The following is a 7,189-nucleotide window of genomic DNA, read 5'->3' as shown; positions in this document are numbered from 1 at the left end:
AACTTCTTGCACAAAAGCTCATCCAGACCTCAAAGCACGTCACAAAAGTGATGTGCTTTTGTGCAAGAGAGCATCCACACTGCATGGATACTCTTGCACAAGAAAGTTCTGATGGCCATTCGCAGAATGGCCATCAGAGCACCTGTGCTTTTGCCAATAGGGGTTTCTTGCGCAAAAACCCCTCTGGAGTGTCCACATCTCCCTTCTTGCACAAGAACTGTAGCGCAAAAAGGAGTTATTCCTCTTTGGGAGAACAAGGAATAACTCTACTGGAAAAAGCCCTCTGTTCTGCTGATTTACTTGTGCAAAAATGCGCTTGAGGTGTGGACGCTCTGCAGGTTTTTGCACAAAAACCTTGTAGTGTTGATGTAGCCTCACTGTTGAGGAGTTGTTGAACAAACGGACTCTCAGACAAACACACAAATAGACAGATGCACTCTAAAATATATATAGATTACAACAATCTCTTTGTTGTAACCTCCTTTTTTTGTCCTATGACTGCAGAGCTGTTCATGGGCCACTCTGCCTTGAATGGTCCCTTACAATATGTGCTAATTACTAATGCTAAGCTATCTGTTTCACCGTATATTTTGTGGTGACACCAGAAGTCACTTTGCCAGACCTGAGGAAGTGCTCTTGTGACTTGAAAGCATCTCCTTCTCACCAAAAGAAGTTGGCCCAATCACAGATCTAGTCTCTCTAGTACCCTGGGACCGACAGGTCTACAATTAAACTGCAAAAATGGTTCCAGCTCTGATGTCCTCACTTCAGGACATTGAAAAGTTGGATGTTCCGGAATCAAACCTTAAGGATGATAAAGGCCTGGAAAAATGTGCCTTCTAGTGGGGGACTCAAAGAGCTCATTCATTTAGTTCCTCAAAGGGAAAGTTAGGGAGTGACTTGATCACAGCCTGTAAGTACCTACATGGGTAATAGAAATTTGATAACAGGGCTCTTCAGTCTACCAAGCAAAGCTATGACAGAACCTGTAGTAAAAATTGAAGCTAGAAAAAAAATTAGACTAGTCTAGAAATAAGGTACTAAGGGGGGGGGGGGGGTGCTGAAAGTTAGTAACCACTGGAATGACATATCCGGGGTCATGGTTGATTCTCCTTCACTTGAAGTTCTTTTAAATGAGAATGGATGTTTTTTCTAAGAGATGTGCTATAGTTCAACCACAGCAAGGGGACTTGAAGCAGGAATGAATTCAGGGAAATCCTGTGGATCTCAGTTTTACAGGAGGTCAGGCTACTTGATTACAATCGGGGTGGTGCCAGCCTCTTTATGGTAGGGGACTAAGGTGAGCTAGATAGAAAATTAAGGAGATTGCATTCCCCTTGTCAAAAGACCCTGTCCCTCTTCATGGACCCATTTCCTGCTCCTTCTCAGGTAAGTGCCAGCCCTTCTCTTCACCCCACAGCCTTGCCCCCCTGGCCAGTTTGGAGGCCAGAAGCTAGAGCCAGGCAGTGTGCAGCAGCTGCTGTGCTAGCTAGTACCATGGTGTGGGCAGCTGCAGGTACTGCCCCATCTCTTCCTACTGCTGCTCAGGCCGCTGAGGGTGCCACTTCTCCTCAGCTCCTCACCATCCTTTGACAGTTCACAGTCGGGAACAGCTGCTTGGGCAGGAAGACCTGGTTCAGAGGCCCGCACAGCCTTTGGCGATGAGTAACCACAGAGGGAAGTGCCTAGAGAACCAGATCAGTCTGGGCTACTATGGGGAGCCCTGGACCCTCCACCTGCCCTGGGTGGTGGCAGGGAGGAACGTGAACAGCTTTGGGGCCTCCGGTCCTCTCCAGGCTTATTCACAAGCTGCTGCTGGTGGCAGCACTGTTTCAGAGCTGTGTGGCTGGAGAGCAGCAGCTGCTACAAGGGAGCTAAGGCAAATATTGGGGTGGCAATAGTCCCCCAGCATTGCCCTCCTCCGAATAGGCCATCATGTGAGGTTTTTGGTAGCCAGACTAAGAGCTTGTCACATTACAGGCACCTCCCAATTGTCAGTAAAGCAAAACAAGCTGCTTCCACAGCAAGTGTTGCATCACTGATGTAGCTACAACATCACTTTTACAAACAGATGGAGGAAAATGGATTATCCTCAAATCAAATTAGGCTTGACAAATTAGCCAAAAGCAGATTTAACACAGATATATATGGAGTTATTGTCAGCAGGCTTTTTTTTTTTTTTTTTACCATTGTCAACATTTGTTTTCAGTTGAGAAATTATATTGAGAAGTTTCTCAACATTTGAAGAAATATAACTTTCTTTTTATTATTGGACAAAAGTCATTGTTAGACACTGGATACATTCCAGTTTTTCTTGATGGAAGACTCTCTTGTCAGTATTGCCACACTTTGTTTAACTCTAAATATAGGAAGCACATTGGTGAAAACCCACTGTTTGACTTGTAGATCTTGTGCAGAAAGATAGAAAAGATAAAGATAAAAGACAAAGATAGAAAATGCTCTTTTACCATTTTGAAAAAAAATATACATCACATACAGAATAATGCTATATTTAACTTCTGTTTAGCCTGAAAATAGCCTGACAAAGAATAAACCACTGCCTTGGTCAGTGACTAGACAAAGATGCAGCGGTTATTTCTTTCCCAAGAACTATGTCAGTTAAGGTTGGGATTTTTTTTGATCAATGTAGTTATACTGGTTCAATCTCTAATACCGGTATTGGTAAAGCTGCAAAGAAATAACCTATCCCAGTATAAGCACAGATTCCTCAATATAATTGCATCCACACATGGGAGTTGTACTGCTTTAACCTTCCCAGTACCAGTAAAGCAATATGAATGTGACAAGGCTGTTGGAGGTTATGCAGTGATGATGTTCTGAAGATATTAACCAAATATTCTAAATATTTTTAGGAGATCATCACACTAGGAAAAATATTTTAAAAGGCTGGGAATTAGTAGGATGAGGGAACAGGAATGAATGAGAGTTGGACAAAGGACAATCTGATATTAAAAATAAGCTGAAAGTTCTTCTTGAACAACTTCAGTTGACAAGGGTAAAAGACAAGCACCAAAAATGTACAAACAGGTGACTGTGTTGCAGCAGTGTTAACTGAATGAATCCTTTTCTCAACAAAATTACATTTGAACTCCTTTACAGCCACTTGGGGCTCTCAAGTAGTACTTTGTGTTATCAACAAAGCTAGTTAATGGCTGTTCCTAATTAATTTTTTTGTATGGAGCCAGCCAACCTCAGTAAAATACTGGGTGTGTGGGGGCTTAAAGTTTTTAAAATGAGTTTTTCAAGGGAAATAACAAAAATGACCCTGTCTGTGTAATTAGTGAGACATGTTTAAAAGTTTGAGGTGTCAGCATCAAAACCTGCTGTCTGGCATTGGAAAGAAGGGAAGATCTTGACAGGAGAATGGCAAACAAAAGAGCTGTGGAAAATATCATGGAGATATGCTAAATTTCAGAAAGAAGTCTGTTAAGCACTTCTCAAAGCCATAGTTTTCTGATCATACCTCACCTGAGCAATCGGAGGTTTTCAGGAGGCCAGACATGGAGGTGATGGAAATTACAAGACTAATGGTGTGAGAACATGGCTGAAGGAAACATGATTCTACATGTCAAATAGAACAGGTACCCAAAGGAAAACTGACATTCATTCTTTGACTCCAATAATGACAGAGGGTATGTCTACACTTGCAGCCTAATTCGAACTAGGGCTGCAAATGTAGGCATTCGAAATTGCAAATCAAGACCAGGATTTAAATATCCCGCACTTGATTTGCATCTTCCCGGCCGGGCGCCATTTTTGAAATTTACAAGCCCGAAGTAACTGCCCGCATCTACACGTGGCAGTGAAACAGGCGTTCGAAATAAAGCCCTAGTTCGAACTACCTGTTATTCCTCCTGCAATGAGGTTTAACAGGTAGTTTGAAATAGGCCTTTATTTCGAATGCCCATTTCACTGCCACGTGTAGATGCGGGCAGTTACTTTGGGCTTGTAAATTTCAAAAATGGCGCCCGGCCGGGAAGATGCAAATCAAGCGCGGGATATTTAAATCCCGGTCTTGATTTGCAATTCTGAATGCCTACATTTGCAGCCCTAGTTCGAATTAGACTGCAAGTGTAGACATACCCAAAGAGCTATATTTAGTGCTTAAATAAAGCTTTTCCTCTTCAGTCTTTTTACAAACACTGGGCATGATTCAACGCTGTCTCTCATCAGTGTCCATTAACAATACCAGGACAGGGAAGGAGTTGGCCCCACACAAGATACCCATGACCCTCACTCTGCTGTGCAGCTTACAAAGTTGTTGTTGCTGGCTAGAGCTAGGCATAGGGTATGCACTGGTACAGCCTCTCTCGGAGAGCTTGTGCTGGCAAGACTCCCTGTAATACCTTGATACCATAAGGGAGGGTGGAGATGCAAACACTGTGTGCCTTCCCTTGGGGGTGAATCCCCCTGGAGTTCTGCAACCCCTGAGGAGACTCACAACCATACACGCAGACAATTGGCACTTTTCAGTTACAGACGTCAAATGTTGATATAGCAAAGGTCCTATTTTTTCCATGAAGATTATTATTTTAAAATGATACCAAAATGATTTAACCTGACATATAGCAGGATGGTTCCTGATCAGGTGAACAGTATGAAATTTTCACCCAGTTACAGGAATATGTTCCACAATTCATATTCTGAAACCTTTGTCAGGCATGTAGAAGATGACTTTGGCTTTTAGAAGCTTGGGGGCCAACCCTGAAAACTGTTACCTTCATTTAGTAGCAGTCCATGTGCTGATATAGCTAAGTAAAGGTCCTATCCTGCAACCCTTATTCATAGGATTTGTTCTTACTCACTCATGTGGGTAAAGGATTATAGAATCAGGCCTTTATTCTGCTATATTAGTAAATGAGCTGCTGCTTCTAAACAAAGACAATACATACAATTTTAACCTTCATTTACTTTAAGATTTGACTATGCTACAGGAAAAGAAAAGAAATATTTAAGGATGCAAAGTGACAATGAAATATAAAATCCCTAAATTGCAAAACTCCATCATCTGTACTGGGTCTCCTATTCATTAGTGCATATTTTCAAGCTTCTAACTGTGTTAGTTCAGAATAGGTCAATACAGAACAGAAATAATAATTGGAGACTGTGTGCTATGTATCTGCAATTCTGTTTTCTGTGTATTACAATCTTAAATGCTAGAAGTCTGCCTCCCTGTCTGCTGTGAGAAGACTGAAGACAGAGGGTCCTATGCAAGGACACACACTATTTTCTTCCATGGATATTTTCTATTTTTCTTTCCTCATTTTCTTTCTGTACAGAGGGAAAGTACACATTTTTCTGTTTGTGTGTAGAAAATATAAAGAAAACTGGCAACCAGGATGAGACTGTAATAAAATAAAACAAAAGGAAAGACCAACTATAAGAGAAAGCAGAGCATGTTTCTCTTCCATCTTGAAGTCTCACAGCCTTAGCAGACAGACTTGCTGCTTCAGATATTTAAAGGCTGGGTGCATAGAATTATAGCTGTGCCACAGAGAAAATAAGTCTCTGTGCAGTACAGAGAAGGTGTTTCTGGAAGTGAAAAATCCAAGAGCACCAACCTATGCCCCCCCGCATAACACCTGCATCTAAGATTTTATCTGTATTTTTATTAATCACCACTAGTATAGAATGTCACACACTGACAAATTGTAGCATGATGCTGATTCTAAAACTGATTTTAAAATCTTTGTACTTAGTATAGAAATTAGATTAGCGCAATAATATTGTGTGCCAATTGAGCTGAATTAAGAGGCTTTTGGTCATATTCATTAAGTCTTTTGCTTCAGCAGCCAATCTAGTTTACTATGTGTGTCCATAGGAACTGGGAAAGATTTAATAATGTCAGTTATTGCAGAGTTGATGGTAGGTTTCAGCTACAGACTTTCAGCTCCAGAGGATGCAAGGGAAGTATAGTGGCCAGCAAAGTGACTTAGGCTCAAAGAGGCAGCAGCAGTATATTGCTTTGCTAAAATTATTTAAATTCCTAGACTTTTTACCTTTTCTGAAACCTCCCCTTAGCATGACAGTGCCAGAGCCAATTCAGCTGGGGCATGTTATAGACGTCATTTTTCTCTTTGTCAGAGGTGGGTACCATGCCAGCATGTCAGCTTTGGGGAAAAAAAGTGTACTTTTCTCTCATCTGGACCAGTCCAACCTCAGGTGTATTATAAAGTTTTAAAAAATGTTTCGGTTGTACACTGGATGACAGATTATAAGATCAACTTTTCATATAGGTCACTTCATCTTACTCAAGATGTGCTCAGCTTTCTCCACCAAAACGTTCTGTCCTTTGGACTAGGCATGCTCTGGTATCGGTGGCTTTATCATTGGCAATACAGGCAGTCCCCGGGTTACGTACAAGATAGGGACTGTAGGTTTGTTCTTAAGTTGAATTTGTATATAAGTCGGAACTGGTACATATTGTAGGGGAAACTCTAGCCAAACATTTCTCCAGAGCTCAGTTTTATTCTCCCACACCTCACTTCCCTCAGTCCTTTATTCTCAAGCTGAGGTGTCTGCTGAGAAAAGCCGCTCCGTGTCTCCCTGGTCTGCTGGGGGGGGGGGGGGGGGGGAGGCGCTAGCTTCGCGTCCCCCTGGTCTGCTGGGGGGAAGCAGCTAGTGCGGGGTTGCCTCACCCCGTTTGTAAGTAGGGTCCGATGTAAGTCGGATCCATGTAACCCGGGGACTGCCTGTACTAGGTGTGGCTAAGCTCATCAGCTAGTCATGTACTTAACATAGAGTTGTTCTTTTCTTGACAAAACTCTTTACCCAATCTAATTTATTATTACCTTATAGTCCCCGTCACACAATCTTCCCAAAAAGATTTTGTCTACCTTCATAAGTGGAAGGTGACATGTGCAAATCACCCACTGCAGTGACATTTGATTTCCATTACTATTGCATTGTGTGTTAAAGGTTTGGTTGTGCGGGGAAGAGGGCTGAAGCTTCCTTTCCCTCCCCAAAGCAAATAGGGACACATAAAACCATACAGAAAAGAGCCAGAATCACCAAGCAGTTGAAAAGGGCTGATGAAGGGCATGTCACCCCCCCCCCCCTCCGACCTGGACTGCTCTCATCCTTCAGGCACCCATTAGAGAGCAAGGGCGGCTGCAGTTCTCCACCTTCATTCATACAGGAACATTGATGACTGTTCCCTTTAGTGAGG

This window comes from Pelodiscus sinensis, chromosome 2 (assembly GCF_052426305.1).
Source record: "Pelodiscus sinensis isolate ZL-2025 chromosome 2, ASM5242630v1, whole genome shotgun sequence".
Lineage (NCBI taxonomy): Eukaryota > Metazoa > Chordata > Testudines > Trionychidae > Pelodiscus > Pelodiscus sinensis.
The sequence above is the reverse complement of the archived record's forward strand: the minus strand, read 5'-3'. Positions refer to the sequence as shown.